This window comes from Arachis hypogaea, chromosome 6 (genome assembly GCF_003086295.3).
Source record: "Arachis hypogaea cultivar Tifrunner chromosome 6, arahy.Tifrunner.gnm2.J5K5, whole genome shotgun sequence".
In the NCBI taxonomy this organism is placed as follows: domain Eukaryota; kingdom Viridiplantae; phylum Streptophyta; class Magnoliopsida; order Fabales; family Fabaceae; genus Arachis; species Arachis hypogaea.
Window position 1 is genome coordinate 57,785,789 of NC_092041.1, and position 11,960 is coordinate 57,797,748.

The 11,960-nt window shown below is 40.5% G+C and overlaps 1 non-coding gene across 1 annotated transcript; it reads right to left on the minus strand.

Moving 5' to 3' along the window:
- Nucleotides 1-241: 241 nt before the first annotated feature.
- On the minus strand, nt 242-345 carry LOC112700299 (small nucleolar RNA R71). The gene has a single exon (XR_003153209.1). It is a non-coding gene; the product is annotated as a small nucleolar RNA R71 (small nucleolar RNA).
- Between the last annotated feature and the right edge of the window lie 11,615 nt (nt 346-11,960).

Genomic DNA, 11,960 nt, shown 5'->3' on the forward strand with positions numbered 1-11,960 from the left:
CAAGTTTTATGGACTTCCATCTGAAGATCCTTATCAGTTTTTAACTGAGTTCTTGTAGATCTGTGAGACTGTAAAGACGAATGGAGTTGATCCTGAAGTCTATAGACTCATGCTTTTCCCTTTTGCTGTAAGAGACAGAGCTAGAATATGGTTGGATTCACAACCTAAGGATAGCCTGGACTCCTGGGATAAGCTGGTCACTGCCTTCTTGGATAAATTCTTTCCTCCTCAAAAGTTGAGCAAGCTGAGAGTGGATGTTCAAACCTTCAAACAAAAAGATGGTGAATCCCTCTATGAAGCTTGGGAAAGATATAAGCAGTTGACCAAAAGATGTCCATCTGACATGTTTTCAGAATGGACCTTATTAGATATATTCTACTATGGTCTCTCTGAATTTTCGAAAATGTCATTGGACCATTCTGCAGGTGGATCTATTCACCTGAAGAAAATGCCTGAAGAGGCTCAAGAACTCATTGACATGGTTGCAAACAACCAATTCATGTATACCTCTGAGAGGAATTCCGTGAATAATGGGATACCTCAGAAGAAAGGAGTTCTTGAAATTGATGCTCTGAATGCCATATTGGCTTAGAACAAAATGTTGACTCAACAGGTCAACATAATCTCTCAAAATCTGAATGGATTGCAACATGCATCCAACAGTACTAGAGAGGTAGCTTCTGAAGAAGCTTATGATCCTGAGAACCCTACCATGGCAGAGGTTAATTACATGGGTGAACCTTATGGAAACACCTATAACCCATCATGGAGAAATCACCCAAATTTCTCCTGGAAGGATCAACAAAAGCCTCAACAAGGCTTTAACAATAGTGGACGCAATAGGCTGAGTAATAGTAAGCCATATCCATCATCTTCTCAGCAACAGACAGAGAATTCACAACAAAACACTTCTAATTTAGCCAATATTGTCTCTGATCTGTCAAAAGCCACTTTCAGTTTCATGAATGAAACAAGATCCTCCATTAGAAATTTGGAGGCACAAGTGGGCCAGCTGAGTAAGAAAGTCATTGAAACTCCTCCCAGTATTCTCCCAAGTAATACAGAAGAGAATCCAAAAGGAGAGTGCAAGGCCATTGATTTAATCAAAGTGGCCGAATGCACTAGAGAGGAGGAGGACGAAAATCCTAGTGAGGAAGACCCCTTGGGACGTCCTTCAAGCAAGAAGGAGTTTCCTATTAAGGATCCAGAGGACTCTGAGGCTCATCTAGAGACCATAGAGATTCCATTAAATCTCCTTCTGCCATTCATGAGCTCTAAAGACTATTCTTCCTCTGAAGAGGATGAAGATGTGACTGGAGAGCAAGTTGCTCAATACTTAGGAGCTATCATGAAGCTGAATGCCAAGTTGTTTGGTAATGAGACTTGGGAAAGTGAACCTCCCTTGCTCATTAGTGAACTAGATGCTTGGATTCAGAAAACTCTACCTCAAAAGAAACAAGATCCTGGCAAGTTCTTAATACCTTGTACCATTGGCACCATGAGCTTTGAAAAAGCTCTATGTGATCTGGGGTCAGGGATAAATCTTATGCCACTCTCTGTAATGGAGAAGCTGGGAATCATTGAGGTACAACCTGCCTTGTTCTCATTGCAATTGGTAGATAAGTCATTGAGACAAGCTTATGGAATAGTAGAGGACGTGCTAGTAAAGGTTGAAGGCCTTTACATCCCTGCTGATTTCATAATCTTAGACACTAGGAAGGAAGAGGATGATTGCATCATCCTTGGAAGACCTTTCCTAGCCACAGCAGAAGCTGTGATAGATGTCAACAGAGGTGAGTTAGTCCTTCAATTGAATGGGGACTACCTTGTGTTTAAAGCACATGGCCATCCCTCTATGACAGAAGAGAGTAAGCATGAAGAGCTTCTCTCAGTTCAGAGTCAAGAAGAGCCCACACAGTCAAACTCTAAGTTTGGTGTTGTGAGGCCACAACCAAACTCTAAGTTTGGTGTTAAGACCCCATATCCAAACTCTAAGTTTGGTGTTGGGACTACACTAACATTGACCTGATCACCTTGTGGCTCCATGAGAGCCACTGTCAAGCTATTGACATTAAAGAAGCGCTTGTTGGGAGGCAACCCAATTTTATTTATCTAATTTTGATTTTATTGTTATTTTGTATTTTATTAGGTACATGATCATGAGGAGTCACGAGAAAAATCAAAAAAATTAAAAACAGAGTCAAAAACAGAAGAAAAAAATTTTTCACCCTGGAGGACGCACGGGCTGGCGTTCAACGCCAGTAAGGTGCATCTGGCCAGCGTTCAACGCCAGAACAGAGCACCATTCTGGCGCTGAACGCCAGAAACAAGCAACATCCTGGTGCTGAACGCCAGGAATGTGCCCAGAGAGGACAAACTGGCGCTGAACGCCAGTAACAAGCATGAAACTGGCGTTCAACGCCAGAAACATGCATTACATGGGCGTTGAACGCCCAGAACGTGCACCAATGGGCGTTTAAACGCCAGAATGATGCACGAAGGCATTTTACATGCCTATATGGTGAAGGAATGGTATTTTTTTTCACCTCAGGATCTGTGGACCCCACAGGATCCCCACCTACCTCGCCCTCTCTCTTTCCATTCATGGTCATCCCTTCTATTTTTCATTCACCACCTACATCTACCCACTCTTCCCCATACACCCCACCTACCTTTACAATTCAACTTCTCTTTCCCACCCAATCCCACCCATATAGCCGAATCCATCTCCCCTCACTCACCTCCATTCTCTTCTTCTTCTTCTTCTTCTTCTCTTCTTTTCTTTCTTGCTCGAGGGCGAGCAATATTTTAAGTTTGGTGTGGTAAAAGCATAGCTTTTTTTTGCTTTTCCATTACCATTAATGGCACCTAAGGCCAGAGAAACCTCAAAGGGAAGACAAAAGCTTCCACCTTTGAGTCTTGGGAGATGGAAAAAAAATATAAGCCGTCATAGCTCAGTGGTAGAACATATGGCTGCAAATCAAGAGATCCCTGAGATACCTCAGGGAATAAGTTATCATCCACACAAATATTGGAAGCAACTAAGGGAAGAAACACCAAAATTACTAGGAATCATTCAACAGAAGCAAGGAAGTGACATAGAGGAGCTCAAAAAGCACCATTGGACCTTCAAGAAGGCGCCACCCTCACTCAGGTGGATCCATTCCTTGTTCTTTATTTCTTCCTGTTTTCGGTTTTTAATATTGTGTTTATCTATGTTTTGTGTCTCTACTTCATGATCATTAGTATGTAACCATGCCTTAAAGCTATGAATAAAACCCATTAATCCTTCACCTCTCTTAAACGAAAAATGTTTTAATTCAAAATAACAAGAAGTACATGAATTTCGAATTTATCCTTGAATTTAATTTAATTATATTGATGTGGTGACAATACTTTTTGTTTTCTGAATGAATGCTTGAACAGTGCATATTTTTGATCTTGTTGTTTATGTGTTAAAATTGTTGGCTCTTGAAAGAATGATGAACAAAGAGAAATGTTATTGATGATTTGAAAAAAATCATGAAATTGATTCTTGAAGCAAGAGAAAGCAGTAAAAAAAAATGGCGAAAAAAATAGAAAGAAAAAGAAGGAGCAGTAGAAAAAGCCAATAGCCCTTAAAACCAAAAGGCAAGGGTAAAAAGGATCCAAGGCTTTGAGCATCAATGGATAGGAGGGCCCAAGGAAATTAAATCCAGGCCTAAGCGGCTAAATCAAGCTGTCCCTAACCATGTGCTTGTGTCATGAAGGTCCAAGTAAAAAGCTTGAGACTAAGTGGTTAAAGTCGTGATCCAAAGCAAAAGAGTGTGCTTAAGAGCTCTGGACACCACTAACTGGGGACTCTAGCAAAGCTGAGTCACAATCTGAAAAGGTTCACCAGTTATGTGTCTGTGGCATTTGTGTATCCGGTGGTAATACTGGAAAACAAAGTGCTTAGGGCCACGGCCAAGACTCATAAGTAGCTGTGTTCAAGAATCAACATGCTTAACTAGGAGAGTCAATAACACTATCCGAAATTCTAAGTTCCTAGAGACGCCAATCACTCTAAACTACAAAGGAGAAAGTGAGATGCCAAAACTGTTCAGAAGCAAAAAGCTACAAGTCCCGCTCATCTAATTAAATTAATATTCATTGATATTCTGAGATTTATAGTATATTCTCTTTTTTATCCTATTTGATTTTCAGTTGCTTGGGGACAAGCAACAATTTAAGTTTGGTGTTGTGATGAGCGGATAATTTATACGCTTTTTGGCATTGTTTTTAGATAGTTTTTAGTAAGTTTGAGCTACTTTTAGGGATGTTTTCATTATTTTTATGTTAAATTCACATTTCTGGACTTTACTATGAGTTTGTGTATTTTTCTGTGATTTCAGGTAAATTCTGGCTGAAATTGAGGGATTTGAGCAAAACTCTGAAGAAGGCTGACAAAAGGACTGCTGATGCTGTTGGAATCTGACCTCCCTGCACTCGAAATGGATTTTCTGGAGCTACAGAACTCCAATTGGCGCGCTCTCAACGGCGTTGGAAAGTAAACATCCAGGGCTTTCCAGCAATATATAATAGTCCATACTTTATTCGAAGAATGACGACGTAACTTGGCGTTGAACGCCAAGTTCATACTGCTGTCTAGAGTTAAACGCCAGAAAAACGTCATGATCCGGAGTTGAACGCCCAAAACACGTCATAACTCGGAGTTCAACTCCAAGAGAAGCCTCAGCTCGTGGATTGATCAAGCTCAGCCCAAACATACACCAAGTGGGCCCCGGAAGTGGATTTGTACATCAATTACTTACTCATGTAAACCCTAGGAGCTAGTTTATTATAAATAGAACATTTAACTATTGTATTAGATATCTTTTGACCACTTTAAGTCTTTAATCATTTGGTCACTTGATCATGGAGAGGGCTGGCCATTCGACCATGCCTGAACCTTTTACTTATGTGTTTTTAACGGTGGAGTTTCTGCACACCATAGATTAAGGGTGTGGAGCTCTGCTGTACCTCAAGTATTAATGCAATTCTATTTTCTTTTATTCAAATCTCTCTTATTCTTATTCCAAAATATTCATTCGTACCCAAGAACATGATGAATGTGATGATAAGTAACCCTCATTATCATTCTCACTTATGAACGCACGTGATTGACAACCACTTCCGTTCTACATGCAACAGAGCTTGAATGTGTATCTCTTAGATTCCCCAACAGAATCTTCGTGGTATAAGCTAGATAGATGGCGGCATTTATGAGGATCCGGAAAATCTCACCTTGTCTGTGGTATTCCAAGTAGGATCCTGGGAATCCGGAAAGTCTCACCTTGTCTGTGGTATTCTGAGTAGGATTCCGGTAATGAATGACTGTGACGTGCTTCAGACTTGCAAGTGCTGGGCGTTAGTGACAAACGCAAAAGAATCAAGGGATTCTATTCCAGTAGGCGCAGGAACCAACCAGTGATTAGCCATGCTGTGACAGAGTGCGTGACCGTAGTTTTCACTGCGAGGATGGGATGTAGCCATCAACCATGGGTGATGCCTCCAGACGATTAGCCGTGCGAGTGACAGCCGCATAGGATCATTTTCCCGAGAGGATTGAAAGTAGCCACCGCTGATGGTGAACCCTTATACACAGCTTGCCATGGAAAGGAGTAAGAAGGATTGAGTTGAAGCAGGAGAATAGCAGGCGTCCTTGAGTATACAGTATCTCCATTCGCTTATCTGAAATTCCCACCAATGAATCTGCATAAGTATTCTATCCCTTTTATTATTTCTTCTTTAATTTTCGAAACCATAAACAAATTTAATCTGCCTAACTGAGATTTACAAGGTGACCATAGCTTGCTTCATACCAACAATCTCTGTGGGATCGACCCTTACTCACGTAAGGTTTATTACTTGGACGACCCAGTACACTTGCTGGTTAGTTGAACGGAGTTGTGATAACAACTGGTGCCACAATAATGATTTCATACAACTTAAAGAATAGTGATCACAATTTCGTCCACCACCATCCCTCTGTGACAAAAGAGAGTAAGCATGAAGAGCTTCTCTCAGTTCAGAGTCAAGAAGATCCCACACAGTCAAACTCTAAGTTTGGTGTTGTGAGGCCACAACCAAACTCTAAGTTTGGTGTTAAGATCCCACATCCAAACTCTAAGTTTGGTGTGGACAACTATACAATATTGACCTGATCACCTTGTGGCTCCATGAGAGCCACTGTCAAGCTATTGACATTAAAGAAGCGCTTGTTGGGAGGCAACCCAATTTTATTTAATTTTTATTTTATTCTATATTATTGCTATTTTGTGTTTTATTAGGTACATGATCATGAGGAGTCACGAAAAAATAAAAAAATTAAAAACAGAGTCAAAAACAGAAAAAAAAAAATTTTCACCCTGGAGGACGCACGGGCTGGCGTTCAAACGCCAGTAAGGTGCATCTGGCCGGCGTTCAACGCCAGAACAGAGCACGATTCTGGCGCTGAATGCCAGAAACAAGCAACATCCTGGCGCTGAACGCCAGGAATGTGCCCAGAGAGGAAAAACTGGCGCTGAACGCCAGTAACAAGCATGAAACTGGCGTTCAACGCCAGAAACATGCATTACATAGGCGTTGAACGCCTAGAACGTGCACCAATGGGCGTTTAAACGCCAGCATGATGCACGAAGGCATTTTACATGCCTATATGGTGAAGGAATGATATTTCTTTTCATCTCAGGATCTGTGGACCTCACAGGATCCCCACCTACCTCGCCCTCTCTCTTTCCATTCATGGTCATTCCTTCTATTTTTCACTCACCACCTACATCTATCCACTCTTCCCCATACACCCCACCTACCTTTACAATTCAACTTCTCTTTCCCACCCAATCCCACCCATATAGCGAATCCATCTCCCCTCACTCACCTCCATTTTCTTCTTCTTCTTCTTCTTCCTCTCTTCTTTCTTCTCTTGCTCGAGGGCGAGCAATATTTTAAGTTTGGTGTGGTAAAAGCATAGCTTTTTTGCTTTTCCATTACCATTAATGGCACCTAAGGCCAGAGAAACCTCAAAGGGAAGACAAAAGCTTCCACCTCTGAGTCTTGGGACATGAAAAAAATATAAGCCGTCATAGCTCAGTGGTAGAACATGTGGCTGCAAATCAAGAGATCCCTGAGATACCTCAGGGAATAAGTTATCCTCCACACAAATATTGGAAGCAACTAAGGGTAGAAACACCAAAATTACTAGGAATCATTCAACAGAAGCAAGGAAGAGACATAGAGGAGCTCAAAAAGCACCATTGGACCTTCAAGAAGGCGCCACCCTCACTCAGGTGGATTCATTCCTTGTTCTTTATTTCTTTCTGTTTTCGGTTTTTAAATGTTGTGTTTATCTATGTTTTGTGTCTTTATTTCATGATCATTAGTATGTAACCATGCCTTAAAGCTATGAATAAAATCCATTAATCCTTCACCTCTCTTAAATGAAAAATGTTTTAATTCAAAAGAACAAGAAGTACATGAATTTCGAAAATAGCTCTTGAATTTAATTTAATTATATTGATGTGGTGGCATTAATTTTTGTTTTCTGAATGAATGCTTGAACAGTGCATGTTTTTGATCTTGTTGTTTATGAGTGTTAAAATTGTTGGCTCTTGAAAGAATGATGAACAAAGATAAATGTTATTGATGATTTGAAAAAAAATCATGAAATTGATTCTTGAAGCAAGAAAAAGCAGTGAAAAAGGAAGCTTGAAAAAAAAAATGGCGAAAAAAAATACAGAAAGAAAAAGAAGGAGCAGTAGAAAAAGCCAATAGCCCTTAAAACCAAAAGGCAAGGGTAAAAAGGATCCCAGGCTTTGAGCATCAATGGATAGGAGGGCCCAAGGAAATAAAATCCAGGCCTAAGCGGCTAAATCAAGCTGTCCCTAACCATGTGCTTGTGTCATGAAGGTCCAAGTAAAAAGCTTGAGACTAAGTGGTTAAAGTCGTGATCCAAGGCAAAAGAGTGTGCTTAAGAGCTCTGGACACCACTAACTGGGGACTCTAGCAAAGTTGAGTCACAATCTGAAAAGGTTCACCCAGTCATGTGTCTGTGGCATTTGTGTATCCGGTGGTAATACTGGAAAACAAAGTGCTTAGGGCCACGGCCAAGACTCATAAGTAGCTGTGTTCAAGAATCAACATGCTTAACTAGGAAAGTCAATAACACTATCCGAAATTCTAAGTTCCTAGAGACGCCAATCACTCTAAACTACAAAGGAAAAAGTGAGATGCCAAAACTGTTCAGAAGCAAAAAGCTACAAGTCCCGCTCATCTAATTGAATTAATATTCATTGATATTCTGAAATTTATAGTATATTCTCTTCTTTTATCCTCTTTTATTTTCAGTTGCTTGGGGACAAGCAACAATTTAAGTTTGGTGTTGTGATGAGCGGATAATTTATACGCTTTTTGGCATTGTTTTTATATAGTTTTTAGTAAGTTTGAGCTACTTTTAGGGATGTTTTCATTAGTTTTTATGTTAAATTCACATTTCTGGACTTTACTATGAGTTTGTGTGTTTTTTCTGTGATTTCAGGTAAATTCTGGCTGAAATTGAGGGACTTGAGCAAAACTCTGAAGAAGGCTGACAAAAGGACTGCTGATGCTGTTGGAATCTGACCTCCCTGCACTCGAAATGGATTTTCTGGAGCTACAGAACTCCAATTGGCGCGCTCTCAACGGCGTTGGAAAGTAGACATCCAGGGCTTTCCAGCAATATATAATAGTTCATACTTTATTCGAAGATTGACGATGTAACTTGGCGTTGAACGCCAAGTACAAGCTGCTGTCTGGAGTTAAACGCTAGAAAAACGTCATGATCCGGAGTTGAACGCCCAAAATACGTCATAACTCAGAGTTCAACTCCAAGTAAAGCCTCAGCTCGTGGATTGATCAAGCTCAGCCCAAGCATACACCAAGTGGGCCCCGGAAGTGGATTTATGCATCAATTACTTACTCATGTTAACCCTAGTAGCTAGTCTAGTATATATAGGACATTTATCTATTGTATTAGACATCTTTGGTCTCAGTTTTGTTTTATTCTTCATCCTAGGAGATCATTGATCACGTTAGGGGGGCTGGCCATTCGGCCATGCCTGAACCTTTTACTTATGTATTTTCAACGGTGGAGTTTCTGCACGCCATAGATTAAGGGTGTGGAGCTCTGCTGTACCTCAAGTATTAATGCAATTCTATTTTCTTTTATTCAAATCTCTCTTATTCTTATTCCAAGATATTCATTCGTACCCAAGAACATGATGAATGTAATGATGAAAGTGACGATCATTATCATTCTCACTTATGAACGCGCGTGATTGACAACCACTTCCGTTCTACATGCAACAGAGCTTGAATGCGTATCTCTTAGATTCCCCAACAGAATCTTCGTGGTATAAGCTAGATAGATGGCGGCATTTATGAGGATCCGGAAAGTCTCACCTTGTCTGTGGTATTCCGAGTAGGATCCTGGGAATCCGGAAAGTCTCACCTTGTCTGTGGTATTCCGAGTAGGATTCCGGTAATGAATGACTGTGACGTGCTTCAAACTTGCAAGTGCTGGGCGTTAGTGACAGACGCAAAAGAATCAAGGGATTCTATTCCAGTAGGAGCAGGAACCAACCAGTGATTAGCCGTACTGTGACAGAGTGCGTGAGCATTAGTTTTCACTGCGAGGATGGGATGTAGCCATCAACCATGGGTGATGCCTCCAGACGATTAGCCGTGCGAGTGACAGCCGCATAGGATCATTTTCCCGAGAGGATTGAAAGTAGCCACCGCTGATGGTGAACCCCTATACAAAGCTTGCCATGGAAAGGAGTAAGAAGGATTGGGTAGAAGCAGTAGGAGAGCAGGCGTCCTTGAGCCATGCAGCATCTCCATATGCTTATCTGAAATTCCCACCAATGAATCTGCATAAGTCTTCTATCCTTTTTATAATTTGTTCTCTTATTTCTATTTTCAAAAACCCATAAACCATTTTAATCTGCCTGACTGAGATTTACAAGGTGACCATAGCTTGCTTCATACCAACAATCTCTGTGGGATCGACCCTTACTCACGTAAGGTTTATTACTTGGACGACCCAGTACACTTGCTGGTTAGTTGAACGGAGTTGTGATAACAACTGGTGCCACAATAATAATTTCATACAACTTAAAGAACAGTGATCACAATTTCGTCCACCAAGAACTGAAGCCCAAGCAAAGGGGGAGCAATTGTTTGAAGTTTTTGCATCATGTAGGTTAGTTTCTAGAGAGAGAAGCTCCCTCTTCTCTCTGGAATTAGGGTTTCTAGGACAATTCCATGTTAGATCTAGGTTCAATTACATGTTTTCTTCTTGTTCCTTTTATAATTTCTTGTTCCTATTACTTGATTTCCTTAGTTTTCATGTTAATTTCTCCTTTATGTCTCTTTTGTGATGTTGAACTCTTGATGGATTTGGATCTTTTCTAATACAATTTAATGTTTGATGGTCTTTTAATTGTTGATTTAAGTTGTTATTATTGTTTCCTTGCAATTAGTAGTTGGTAGATTTAATATTTCTTGCACTTTTACTATGCCTTCCTTTTATACCGACCAAGTGTTTGAAAAAATTCTTGGTTGGGCTTTAGAGTAGATTTTGAGCATTCTTGGCCTGGAAAGAGTAATTAGGCAATCTTGAGTCATGAAATCCCAACCTATGTTGGTGATCTAGAGTTGTTAGCTAATATTGTTTCCATTGACGCTAATCTTTTGCTAATTCAATTAGTAAGTTGATTAGGACTTTTAGATTGAGATTAGTGGTGCACGAAATTGTGATCATCAACACTTTCTTCACAACTTCGCATCACTAACCAGCAAGTGTACCAGGTCGTCCAAGTGATAAACCTTACGTGAGTAAGGATCGATCCCACAGAGATTGTTGGTATGAAGCAACTGTGGTCATCTTGTAAATCTCAATTAGGCGGATTCAATTGGTTATAATGGTTTTTCGAAATAATAATAGATAACGCATAAAATTGATGAAAGAGATACTTATGTAAATCCTTGGTGTAAATTTCAGATAAGTGTATGGAGATCCTTTGTCCCTTCTGAATATCTGCTTTCCTACTGCCTTCATTCAATCCTTCATACTCCTTTCCATGGCAAGCTGTATGTAGGGCATCACAGTTGTCAATGGCTACACCCCATCCTCTCAGTGAAAATGGTCCAAATGCTCTGTCACAGCACGGCTAATCATCTGTCGGTTCTCGATCATATCGAAATAGAATCCATTGATTCTTTTGCGTCTGTCACTACGCCCAACAATCGCGAGTTTGAAGCTCGTCACAGTCATTCAATCCCTGAATCCTATTTGGAATACCACAGACAAGGTTTAGACTTTCCAGATTCTCAAGAATGGCCGCCAAAGGGTTCTAGCTTAGACCACGAAGATCCTGATTAAGGAATCCAAGAGATACACGCTCGTTCTAAGGTAGAACGGAAGTGGTTGTCAGTCACGCGTTCATAGGTGAGAATGATGATGAGTGTCACGGATCATGACATTCATCATGTTGAAGTGCAACGAATATCTTAGAATAAGAAAAAGCTGAATTGAATAGAAGACAGTAATACTTTGCATTAAAACTCGAGGTATAGCAGAGCTCCACACCTTAATCTGTGGTGTGTAGAAACTCCACCCTTGAAAATACATAAGTGGTGGTCCAGGCATGGCTGAGAGGCCAGCCTCCAAAACGTGATCAATAGTCTCTTAAGATGAACAATAGATTAAAATTGAGACCAAAGATGTCTAATACAATAGTAAAATGTCCTATTTATACTAGACTAGTTACAAGGGTTTACAGAAATAAGTCTAAATGCAGAAATCCACTTCCGGGGCCCACTTTGGTGTGTGCTTGGGCTGAGCTTGAGCTTTACACGTGCAGAGGCTTCTCTTGGATTTAAACGCCAAGTTGTGACGT